This window comes from Notamacropus eugenii, chromosome 2, assembly GCF_028372415.1.
Source record: "Notamacropus eugenii isolate mMacEug1 chromosome 2, mMacEug1.pri_v2, whole genome shotgun sequence".
In the NCBI taxonomy this organism is placed as follows: Eukaryota; Metazoa; Chordata; class Mammalia; order Diprotodontia; family Macropodidae; genus Notamacropus; species Notamacropus eugenii.
Genome location: NC_092873.1, coordinates 111001031 through 111014446, shown reverse-complemented (window position 1 = coordinate 111014446; position 13416 = coordinate 111001031).

The window sequence follows — 13416 nt, the reverse complement described above, 5'->3', positions numbered from 1 at the left end:
GCATCACTCTCATTTCTCTTTCCAATTTTTCATCTACTTCTCTTACTTGATTTTCAAAATCCTTTTGGAACTCTTCCATGGCCTGTGAACAATTCATATTTCTCTTGGAGACTTTTGATGTAGGAGCTTTGATTTTTTATTGTCTTCTTCTGGTTGTATGTTTTGATCTTCTTTGTCCCCAAAGTAAAATTCTATAGTCTGAATTTTTTACACTGTTTTCTCATCTCAGCCACCAAATATTTGACTTTTTAACTCTTTGTCAAGGTAGGACTCTGCTTCCAGTGTTGAAGGAAGTGGGGATGGGAATGAGTGTACTGTCCCAGGCTTCAGAGGTTTTGTATCAGCTGCTCAATCCCCCAACGTCAGTGGGCCCAGAGCACCAGAAGTAGTTGCTTTCCACAACAAACTGTGTTCTGCTCCCAGCCCTGTGCAATATACCCTTCCTGTTAACCTTCCAGGTTTTCTTGGGCAGGAAATTTGTTTTACTCCATCATTCTGTAGGCTCTACAGCTCTAGAATTTGTTTAGAGTAATTTTTTACAGGTATTTGGAAGGGTTGGGGGAGAGTTCAAGTAGGTCCCTACTTTTACTCTGACATCTTGACTCCCTAGATCTTGCCCTGTGTGCCCACCCAACATCTCTCATCTTTTGTTCCTTCTCTCTATTCACATAATATTTTAGTTACAGAGCTTATCAACTCTCACCTATACTTCCTGATCTGTCCAAATGGTCACTTATAGTCCTCATTTGAGGCTTAGAAAAGTAAAATGACCTTGCTCTAAGTGGCAATGCAGGGACCCGAACCAAAGTGTTCTGACTATAGATTCATGGCTCTTCCAACTTCCGTGCTTCTAAACATTTTCCTGGATGCTCCAATAATGCTAATGCTGATGAAATGAATGGAAGTGGCCAGCCACTGAATTAGGTTAAAGCTTGTGCAGAAGTCAAAAAGTTGGTAATATACCTAGAAGGTTTGGGAGATATAGGTGAAAGGTAATAAGGGGCAGAACTACAATAGTAGCCATGTGATTGAAGAGGGGATGCTGTGAAGGAAACATGTAGCTGGAGTTAGGATCTATAATTTCCTTTTATCATAGTAGAACATAGGTTGAAGTTACATTATGGAAGACCCTGTATCTCAGATGTGACACACTGGAATCTAATAGACTATGTGACTGTAAGGAGAAGAGACAGACAAAATGTGAGAGTGACAAAGGCAATGTGTGGTACTGAGTGCTGGACTGATCATAGACTTATCCTTTCCAAGCTAAATATTTTCATTCATCAAAAGTGCTGCCTCCAAGGCAAAATGACTACCAGAAGAATTAATGTCAACAAATTAGAGCTCTTCTCTGAGTGTGAAGTTTGTTGCCAAGTTGGAGGGTAAGTTGAGCCAACACACAGTTGGAGCAGAAAAGGAGTGGGCAGCTTTCAAGGATTTGGTGTACAGAATTGCATTTTCTCATCTGGGTCAGAGCACTCTCAAACACCAAGATTGGTTTATAAAAATGATGGGGAAATTCAGAAGCTGCTAAATAGAAAAAGAGTGGTATACAAGATTTACCAGTAAGATAAGTCCATTCATCTCTAAGAAGGCAGCATTTAATTCCATCAAACATAAAGTACAAGCAAAGCTTAGAGAGATGCAGGATTCCTGGCTCAGTAACACAGCAGATGAAATTCACTTTTATGCTGATAGTAACAATACAAAGCACTTTTTTCATTCCCTGAACGTGATTTATGATCCAAAAACCTATGCTGCATCACAACTACTCAGTGCTGATGGAACCACATTGATTAGTGATAAGGACATGATCCTAGAAAGGTGGGCTGAATACTTCCATAGTGTTTTCAACAAACCTTAATTAAAAGGTGAAAGGGGATTGTAATGGGAGAAGAGGAAAGGAGGAGGCAGAAATGGGTAAATTACAGCACATAAAGAGGCACAAAAACATTATAGTAGAGGGAAAGAAGTGAGGGAGATGAGCATTGCTTGAACTTTACTCTCTTAGGATTTGATTCAAGGAGGGAATAACATACTCAAGTATAGAAATCTAAATTACTCTACAGACAGTAGAAGGGGAAAAGGGAAAGAAAAGGAAGGGGGGATGATAGAAGGGAGGAAAGATTGAGGGAGGCAGTGGTGAAAAGAAAATCTTTTTTGAGTAAGGAAAGAGAGATGAGAGAAATAAAAGCATAAATGGGATGGGGGATAGGATGGAGAGAAAGACACAGATGATAATCATAACTGTGATTGTGAATCAGATGAATTCTCCATTAAAACTCAAGTGGATAGCAGAATGGATTAAAAAGTGTAATCTTACAATATGCTATTTGCAAAAAACAGATTTGAAACAGGGGCACACACAGAGAGTAAAGGTAAAGGGCTGGAGTAGAATATATTATGCTTCAGCTTAAGTAAAAATAATCAGGGGGTAGCAATCCTAATCTCAGACAAAGAAAAAGCAAAAATAGATCTAATAAAAAGAGATAAGGAAGGAAACTATATCCTGCTAAAAGACACCATAAACAATGAATATCATTACTAAATTACTAAACATATGTCATTACTAAACATATGTACCAAGTGATATGGCATACCAATTCTTAGAGAAGTTAAGGGAGTTACAGGAAGAAATAGACAGCAAAACTATACTAGTGGGACACCTCAACCTCCCCATCTCTGAACCCGATAAATCTAGCCTCAAAATGAATAATAAAGAAGTTGAGGAGGTGAATAGGATTTTAGAAAAGGTAGATAAGATAGACCTCTGGAGAAAACTGAATGGAAATAGAAAGGAATATACCTTTTTTTCTCAGTGGCACATGGCACATACACAAAAATTGACCATGTTCTAGGGCATAAAAAACCTCACAATTCAGTGCAAAAAAGCAGAAATAGAAATCCATCCTTTTCAGATCATAATGCAATAAAAAAATTTTTGTAATAAAAGGTCATGGAAAAGTAGACTAAAACTTAATTGCAAACTAAATAATCTAATCCTAAAGAATGAGTGGGTCAAACAAAAAATCATAGAAACAATCAACAACTTCATTCAAGAGAATGACAATAAGGTGACAACCTACCAAATCTTATGGGATGCAGTGAAAACAGTTCTTTGGGGAAATTTTATATCTCTGAATGCTTACAAGAATAAAATGGATAAAGAGAAGATCAATGAATTGGGCATGCAAACAAAAAAGCTAGAAAAAGAACAAATTAAAATGCTCAATTAAATAACAAATTAGAAATACTGGAAACCAAAGGAGAGATTAACAAAAATTGAAATTAAGAAAACCATTGAACTAGTAAATAAAACTAGCATCTGGTTTTATGAACAAATCTATAAAATTGGCAAGCCTTTGGGTAATTTGATTTTAAAAAAGAAAGAAGAAAACCAAATTACTAGTATCAAAAATGAAAAGGGTGAATTCACCACCAGTGAAGATGAAATTGAAACAATGATTAGGAATTATTTTGTCCAACTGTATGCCCGTAAATTTTACAATCTTAGTGAAATGGATGAATATTTACAAAAAAAAAAAAAAAACCAGAAATTGCCCTGATTCATAGAAGAGGAAGTAAAATCCTTAAATAACCCCATCTCAGAAAAGAAATTGAACAAGTCATCAATGAACTCCCTTGGGAAAAATCTCCAGGGCCAGATGGATTTACAAGCAAATTCTATCAAACATTTAAAAACAATTCCAATACTATATGGACTATTTGGGAAAATTGATGAAGAAGAAGTCCTACCAAATTCTTTCAAATATGGTACTGATACCTAAACCTGGAAGAGTCAGAACAGAGAAAGAAAATTATAGACCAATTTTCCTAATGAATATAGATGAAAAATTTTAAATCAAATATTAGCAAAAAGATTACAGCAACTTATCATGAGAATAATACACTTTGATCACATAAGAATGCAGGGCTGGTTCAGTATTACCAAAAATGTTAGCATAATTGATGATATCAATAATAAATCATATGATTATCTCAGTAGAGTCAGAAAAAGCTTTTGACAAAATACAACACCCATTCCTATTAAAAACACTAGAGAGCATAGGAATAAATGGAGCCTACCTTAAAATGATAAGTAGCATCTACCCAAAACCATCAGCAAGCATTGTATGTATGTATGTATGTATGTATGTATGTATGTATGTATGTAATGGGAATAATCTAGATGCATTTTCAATAAGATCAGGGGTAAAACAAGGATGTCCATTATCACCACTATTATTCAATATGGTAGTAGAACTTTAAGCTTTAGCAATAAAGGAAGAAAAAGAAATTGAAGGAATTAGAACAGGCAATGAAGAAACTAAGTTCTTACTCTTTGCAGATAATATGATCATATACTTAGAGAATTCTAGAGAATCAAGGAAAAGCCTACTTGAAATAACAAACAACTTTTGCAAAGTTGCAGCATATAAAATGTACTCATATAAATCATCTGCATTTTTTTATATTACTAGCAAAGCCCAACAGCAAGAGAAAAGAAAGAGAAATTCCATTTAAAGTTATCATAGATATTATAAAATATTTGGGGGTCTACCTACCAAAACAAACCCAGGAACCATGTGAACACATTATGAAACACTTTTCAGATAAATAAATTCAGATCTAAATAATTGGAAAAGAATCAGTTGCTTGTGGGAAGGCCAAGCTAATATAATATAAATGACAATTCTACCTAAATCAATTTACTTATTCAGTGCCATATCAACGTACCAAAAAATTATTTTCTAGAGTTAGTAAAAATAATACCAAAATGTAACTGGAAGAACAAAAGGTCCAGAATATCAAGCGAATTCATGAAAAGAAATGCTAGGGAAGGTGGCCTAGTCATACCAGATTTTAAATTGTATTGTAAAGCAGCAATCAAGCTACTTGGTACTGGCTAAGAAATAGAGGGGTAGACCAGTGGAATAGATCAGGTACACAAGACATACTATTCAGTGATCATAGGAGTCTATTGTTTGATAGACCCAAAGAAGCCATCTTCTGGGATAAGAACTCACTATCTGACAAACTGCTGGGAAAACTGAAAAATAATATGTCAGAAACTGGGCATAGATCATCGTCTGACACTGTGTACCAAAATAAAGTCCAAATAAAGTTCACAATTCAGATATGAAGGCCGATATTGCAAATAAATTACAAGAGCAAGGAAAAGTTTATCTGTCAGATTTGTGGAGAATGGAGGAATTTATGACTAAACAAGAGATAGAGAACATGATGAAATGCAAAATAGATAATTTTGATTACATTAAATTGAAAAGGCTTTGTACAAACTAAGCCAATGCAACCAAGATTATGAGGGAAGCAGAAAACTGGGAAAAAATTTTACAACTAGTGACTCTGGTAAAGACCTCATTTCCTAAATATATAGAGAACTGAGTGAAATTTACAAGAATACAAGTGATTCCCCAATTGATAAATGGTCAAAATATATGAACAGTTTTCCAAGAAAGAAATTAAAACTATCTCTAGCCATATGAAAAAATGCTTTAAATCACTACTAATCAGAGAAATGCAAATCAAAACAATTCTGAGGTACCCCATCACACCTCTTAGATCAGCTCACATGACAAAACAGGAAAATGATAAATGTTGGAGAAGATGTGAGAAAGTTCAAACACTAATGCATTGTAACTGGTGGATTTGTGAACTGATCCAACCACTCTGGAGAAAAATTTGGAGCTATGCCCAAAGCACTATAAAAATGTGCATGCTCTTTGACCCAGAAATACCACTTCTAGGGTTGTATCCCAAAAAGATCACAAAAATGGGCAAAGGACTCACATATATATAAATATTTATAGCAGTTATTTTGGTGGTGTCCAAGAACTGGAAATTGAAGGGATGCCATTTATTGTGGAATAGTGAAACAAGTTGTGGTGTATGAATATAATACAATTCTATTGTGCTATAAGAAATGATGAGCAAGTGGACTTAAGAAAAACCTGGAAAGACTTGTATGAACTGATGCCGAGTAAAGTGAGCAGAAACAGTAGAATATTGTATACAGTAACAGCCACAGTGTGCAATGACTGACTGATAGACTTAGGTCTTTCCAGCAATGCAAAGACCTTAGGGTGTGTGTTTGTCCTGAAGAAGACCATGCCATCAGAGAAATAATGATGTGACTTGCACTTGATTTTGTTTTGAGTGAGGGAGGGCTATGCAGGTCACCACCCTCGCTTCTCCTTCAGAGCCATCTGAATCGAGTGACAAGATATTCATTAGGATGACTGGAGATGACCCAGGATGAGGCAGTTGGGGTTAAGTGACTTGCCCAAGGTCACACAGCTAGTGAGTGTCAAGTGTCTGAGGTGAGATTTGAACTCAGGTCCTCCTGACTCCTGCACTGGTGCTCTATCCACTGCACCACCTAGCTGCCCATTGCAAAGACCTAAAACAATTCCAAAGAACTCTTGATGGTAAATGCCATCCACATCCAGAGAAAGAACTATGGAATCTGAATACAGAATGAAGTAGACCATTTTTTCTTTATTGTTGCTGTTTTTGTTTTGCTTTGTTTTTCTTTCTCATGGATCTTCCATTTAATCCTTCTATACAACATGACTAATGTGAAAAAATTTTTAATAGGAATGTATATATAGAACCTACATCAGATTGCATGCCATCTTGGGGAGTGGGAAGAGAAAGGAGGGGGAAGAAATTTAAAATTTATGCAAGTGAATGTTGAAAACTAAAAATAAATAAACTTAAAAAATTAAAATGGCTACATGCCAATCAATTCAATGAACACCATGATTCCAAAGAACCAGTGATGAATCATTCTACTCATCACCTCACTGAGAGCCACAGAATGAGATATATTTCCAGATATAGTCAATATGAGATTTTGACTTGCTTGACATTAGTAGTTTTTTTAGAACTTTCTTTTTTTTCAGTGAGGGACAAGAGGAAGAAAAGGAGAAGGGAGCTAGAAATAGGGAAACCAAAAATGTGTCACTGGAATATGTTTTTGAAATGCCCAAAAAAGAATAGAAGAAAGGCCAAGAATAAAGCAGGATAGCTTTGAAAGTTATCTGTTGAATTTATTATGTACTTAAAAAGAAAGGCAAGTGTACATAATTGAGATTTACAGTTTAATATATGAAGCTAACTTTCTGTTCTTTAAGTGAAGATGGGGATACTTAACTTAATAGATGTTTAAGTTCAAAATTGAAAAAAATAAAAATAAAATGCTAAAAGAAAAAAGGTAAACTGTCTTCCTATATCTAGAACTAATCACCTCACTTGGGAGCTGTAAGTAAATGTAGTTACTAAACTGGATTTGGATTTTTACAGGTAAACTCATCTTTTTTTCCTCCCTGATGGGGTCATTCCCTCCTAAACTCTTCTCACATTCCATCTAGTATTTTTTCCAGGTTATTTGTGCATACATCTTACTTCCTAAGAAGGGTGTGACCACCATAAGCCTAATCAAGACTAATGAAGTTTAGAAAAGGGGTAAATGTCAAAGATACCTTCCCTACACAACATGTAACCATACTTATTTATACAACATTGAATAGAGTGCCAGTCCTGGAATCAGGAAGACTCATCTTTCTGAGTTAAAATCTGGTCTCAGGCTCTAGTTGTGTGACTCTGGACAAGTCACTTAACCCTGTCTGCCTCAGTTTATTAATCTGTAAAATGCACTGGAGAAAAAAATGACAAGTCATTTCAATACCTTTGCCAAGAGAATCCCAAGTGGGTAATGAAGAGTCAGACATGACTGAAATGATCGAACAACAAAAACCATTCAATATTATTGTAGTGCTTGCAAATATTAAGTAATTTTAAGCATCTTGGATTGTGATACTTGTGTTTTCAGTTTATTTCTATTTCTGTAGATGATGTGGTATATAGTAGAAGCAGCATCTGACTTGGCAGGAGACCTGGCCTCAAATTCTGGATACAGGACTCACTAGTTTTATGTCCATGGGTAATTCACTCAAACTCTACAAACCCCAGGTTTCTCAACAATTAAACATGAGTAACACTACTTGCCTACTGATCTTCAAACTTTTCTGAAAGTGCTTTGTAAACCTTGAAGCACCATAAAAATGAGTTATCAATTATATTTCTTTCAGGTTCCATTTTCCAAATTAACATATTGATTATATTATTAGGACAGATAATATTTGTACAATTACATTTATACCTATAGTTAGCCTTAATAGCTATCTTTCCTTCCTTAACAGCTATTACTTATATTGTGCTTTAGTGTTTGAAAAGTCCTTTACAAATATCTCATTTAATTTTTACAACAATTCTGGGAAGTAGGTGCTATTATTATTATTATCTCCATTTTACAAATGGGTAAACTGAGACAGCAATTAAGTGACTTACCCAGTTCAGCTAAGTGTCTGAGACTATATTGGGACTCAGATCTTCCTGATTTCAGGTCCAGTACTCTATGAAATGCAGCACTTAGGTGGTTCATTCATTCATTTTAAATCATTTACAATTATTACAACTAATTCCTAGAAAAGTAGAAATGATCACCATTCAATGAAGTTTCATTTTATCTCCCTTGTTTCCTAATGCAGCTCTCTAGACGTTTGGCACCCAGCCTGCTCAAAGACCATGTATTCCTCCCTTTTTCAAGATTTCTAGAAAGACACAATGCACATCATGAAATCTATAGGAAGAAAATAAGAAGGTAAAGAATGTGGTTATCATGAAAATAAATTACAATGAATCCTACTGTAACTATTTGTACAGAAATATCTCAGAGTACCTTGAACTGGAGAGAGTCATCTTTAAGGGAGTTCAACCTTTAAATATAAGTTTGGGGAATACCAATAATATTACAAATTTAGATATTTTAAAAAGTGTTCTGTTTTAATTTGCTTTCAGCTTCATATTCTTTCCATCCTCCAAACCTCTCTGACCTATTGAGTAGACAAGAAATATAAAACCCATTACAAATATAAAGTCACACAAAACAAATTTCTGCAATAATCGTATCATGAAAAAGGAGAAAATATATTAATTAACTTAACTCTGTACTCCAAGTCCATTAGATTTCTATCTGGAGGTGGATAGCAATATTTTTTATCATGAGATGTCTAGAAATGTGGTATATCATTGTGTTGAGCAGAGTTACCAATTCTTTTATAGCTGATTAGCTTTATTTTTAGTTTTCAACGTTTACTTGCATAAGTTTTAAATCCCCCCCCCCCTTCTCTTTCCACTCCCCAAAATGGCATGCAATCTGATGTAGGTTCTATATATAGCTTTTCAAAATTGTAATTAATATGTTCTCCTGGTTCTGTTCATTTCACTTTGCTTCAATTCCTATAAGTCTTTCTAGATTTTTCTGAAACCATCTTCATCACTTCTTGGAGCACAATAGTATTCTATCAGATTCATACATTATAACTTGTTCAGCCATTCCCCATTTGATGGGCATCCCATCAATTTCCATTTCTTTGCTACCTCGAAAAACAGCTGCTACAAATATTTTGAACATCTGGGTCCTTTACCTTTTTCTTTGATCTCTTTGTGGTACAGACCTAATAGTGATATTGCTGGGTAAAAGGATATGCAGTTTTATAGCTTTTGAGACATAACTTCAAATTGCTCTCCAGAATGGTTGGATTAGTTCACAGCCCCACCAAAAATTCATTAGAGTACCTATTTTCCCACATCCCCTCTAGTATTTGTCATTTTCTGTTTCAATCATCTTAGCCAATCTGATGCCAGGCTTGTGGGAGAATCTCTCACAGATTCGATATTATTGTATACCCCAAAACTTTACAGTTTGAGCTGGCCCTTGAATCTTTGCAGGGTTAATCTCTCACTCTTTGCTTTTCATATGCTCAATTAAAAGTATCAAACTCTTCTCCACTTCTATAGTTTTTCCCTGTATCATAATATCATCTATGTAGTGGGTAGACTGTACACCAGGTAGTTCTAATTCATCCAAATGTTCAGCCACAATCCTATGAAATAGTAGAGCTATGCTGATATCCTTGTGGAAAGCATGTAAAAGTATATTGTTGGCCCTGCCAAGTAAAAGTAAATTGGTCCCTTGCTTTGAGTCTATTGGGATAGTAAAGAAAGCATTGGCTAAATCAATAACTGTGTACCAAGTCCCATAATATTTCTGGATTTTTTCTATTAAGGTAATGGTATCTGTAACAGCAAAAACAAGGGAGGAGTTACTTTATTCAATTGTCTATAATCTGCTGTCATTCTCCATGTCCCATCTGACTTTCTTACTGGCCAGACAGGATTATTCCATCAAGTGGTTGCAGGGACTAACATTCCTATTTCAACATATTCCTTTATAGTATTGGTAATCTCATCTTGTCCACTTGGCACATGATACTGCTTTAAAGCAATCACTTAAGAAGGTTCAGGCAAAGTGATTGTGTCCATTTTTATTGTACCCACTAAAACTGTATTAATTCCTATCTTCCTTACTGCAAATAGGTATCTTCCCTCAAGTAAATTTAAAGTCATACCTCTCAATATATCTATTCCAATGATATATTCAGGAATGGGTTCAGTTACCACGGTATATTCTTTCTTGGGTAATTATCCAATTTTCATCATTAGATTAACTTGTCTGGCTGATATTTCAGTGCCTCTCAATCCTGTGATGGTGATAGGAGTTCCATGTTTAAATTTATCAGGGTTTCCATATATAAGGGAGGCCTCTTCCCCAGTATCTATTAATGCCCTGGTTACATATAGTATTTGATCTACTTTTCCAATATAGGATTAAATTGATACGGGGTCTCTAATCACATCTGTGTATTTCTTTAATCTGTGCTGGGGCTTGGCCAACTTCCTATTCTCCCTGAAGACCAACTTGGATACAAAAGTACAGCAGTATCAGTAGGGGCAGTTCTTACTTCTCTGTTTTGTCTACTTTCAAGTCCCTTTTCTCAGTACATTCTGTATAGTTCATTAGTTGGAATACCATCTGTGCTTCTAAAATCTACCCCTGATCTCAGTACAGCATTAAATAATTCTCTCTTTGTCAATTTATTCTGATTTTGAATCTGCTGACTATTTACTCTTCTTTCTCTAGCAATTTTGTCTTTTCCCCAGAGTCTTAAGTCACCTAACTATGAAATCTTGTCCAGCACCTTTGAAAGAGGGTGCCCTATTTCCTCAATTATTAGAGTCAAAATCAAGTGCTTGTAAGTAGGAGGAGCCGTCTTCATCATTATATTCCTATGGTAAACTGCAAAGGGAGTATCATAGTATGCATCTGCATTTCTGGTCATTATGGCTGTCTTCATTACCTCCTCCTTTAACTTTCTTATACAGTCCCTACATGAATACAAGGATCTGTCTCCACTAGACCACATGGAGTCAGTAGTATACTGCCTACTGCAGCCTTCTGCAGCCAGAGCTAAGAGATTAGTTGTATTGTTACCTCCTTGCATACTGTAAATCTCTAAAAGTTTGCTATACAAAAGAATTCTAATACCTATAAATTTCAGGCAGTCGATGGAATCTATAGCTATTCCTCCAGCTCCATCATCACTGATTCTCACCATCCAAGATGTTAACATTTCTCCCATCGTTTGGGTGAACCTACTCAAAATTTCTGTGACCACCTGCTGAGTAAAATCCTAAATTGTTTCCCTAAACACTGAGTTACCTCCTTGGTTCTCCTGTTTCTACCTCACTATTGGATGTCCTTCTGACTGAGAAACTTCTTCCTCTAAAGTTATTTCACTTCCTTTGTCACTGTGGCAACTAGGCTGGGTCTGCAAAAAGGTCAGATGTGCATTTCTTTTGTTAGCCTTCAGCTTCTTCTGGGATAAATGAACAGCCTTTCCTTCTGCCTGAGACCCTCACCCCCAACTGCTCTTGTACTCCTTTTCCATCTGAATTTTTTCCTTAAGTAGCTCACTTCTGTTTCCACAGATAATGCAGTAAGCTGTTAGTAAAATCCAGCCTCTCCTACTTACCCCTGCCAACTCTTTCCCTGGTCTTATTAGCATTCCTTGCAAACACCTTTCCAAATCTCCAGGTTCCCCCTCCTGTAACCTCCCTTCCCAATTTTCACAGTGCTTTTAGCCCACTCCCTTGGTAGTGAGGAATACAGTAAATCCTCCCAACCTGGGATATTAATGTCTTCCTCTAAATCATTTCTGCTTCCACATAGAGATTTTATACCTTGTGATCCTGTTCATGTTGCCAAATGTATCACCAAGGCAATATTCACAGCATGGTGGTGACTATGAATATGCCAGTGTAGTTCTCAATCTCCAAGTATAAAAGACTTTCCATATAGAAGGCAGAAGAAAAACATTTATTTAAACACTGGAAAGCCAAATCCCAGAACCAGAAAGCAAAATCCATCATGATGACCAAGAAGCTAATAAACATGATCACAGCAGGGGGCAAAGTCATTGTCAAACCTCCCCTCCCTCAGCCAGGGCCTTCTTACTATTAACTGTCATGCTGTGTTAGTTGGCCTATGTCAGGTGACCTGCATTCTATCCCTCTGACCTGATCCCACTCACTCACTTCCTCCTGGTTCCACTTTTCTTCAGCAAGCTCCTCCCATCATATGTAACCCAGGCTTCCAGATGTTTTAAGCAGATTATATGGGCCTATTAATTAATGAGAAAGATCTTTCCATTTAAATTACTATTATAGAGCTTAATGTGGCATGTGGTATGAGATATTGGTTTACATCTAGTTTTTGCTAGATTGTTTTCCAGTTTTTCCTAGCTGTTGTTCTTGTGTTTGTCCTTCATTCTTGAAGAGAACCATGACACCAGGGAAATGATGACATGACTTGCAGTTGACTTTGCTTTGAGTGAAGAAGGGCTGTGCAAGGTCACCTGCCTCACCTTCTCCTCCAGAGCCATCTGAATCCAGTGACCAGATATTCATCAGGATGACTGGAGATGGCCCAGGATACAATGAGTGACCCTGGCCCTTTTAGGTGGCCCTTTTAGGCTAATGTCTTCTCAGGTTTGCACTTTGAGTGAGGTAATGCCTATTCAGTGAATAGGCCTCTTTAAGAAGTTAGTCAAGGGGATGGACCTTTAATTTAAAAAAATCAAACTGAGAGGGGAAAACCCTCAGGGTTCCTGGCCAAGAGTAGCCAGATTGTTTTCCAATTTTTCCCAAAGCTTTTTGTTGTATGATAAGTTCTTAACGCAGTAGCAAAAATGTAGTCTTAAATGATACCCTTCCAAAAGATGTCTCCCATGTATATGTTAAGATCATAGCAGATTCCTTGGTAAATTTTCAATAATTATCAATATTGAAGGGTGATATGTTCACTCAAGTATAAATGGAAGAAGGCTTCCCTACAGACAATCAAGTTCTGTAGATCTCATTTTCAGATTACTTTTTGCTGACTGCTCCAGATATACAGCCTGCTAAGTAAAATCAACAAAAATCCCAAGG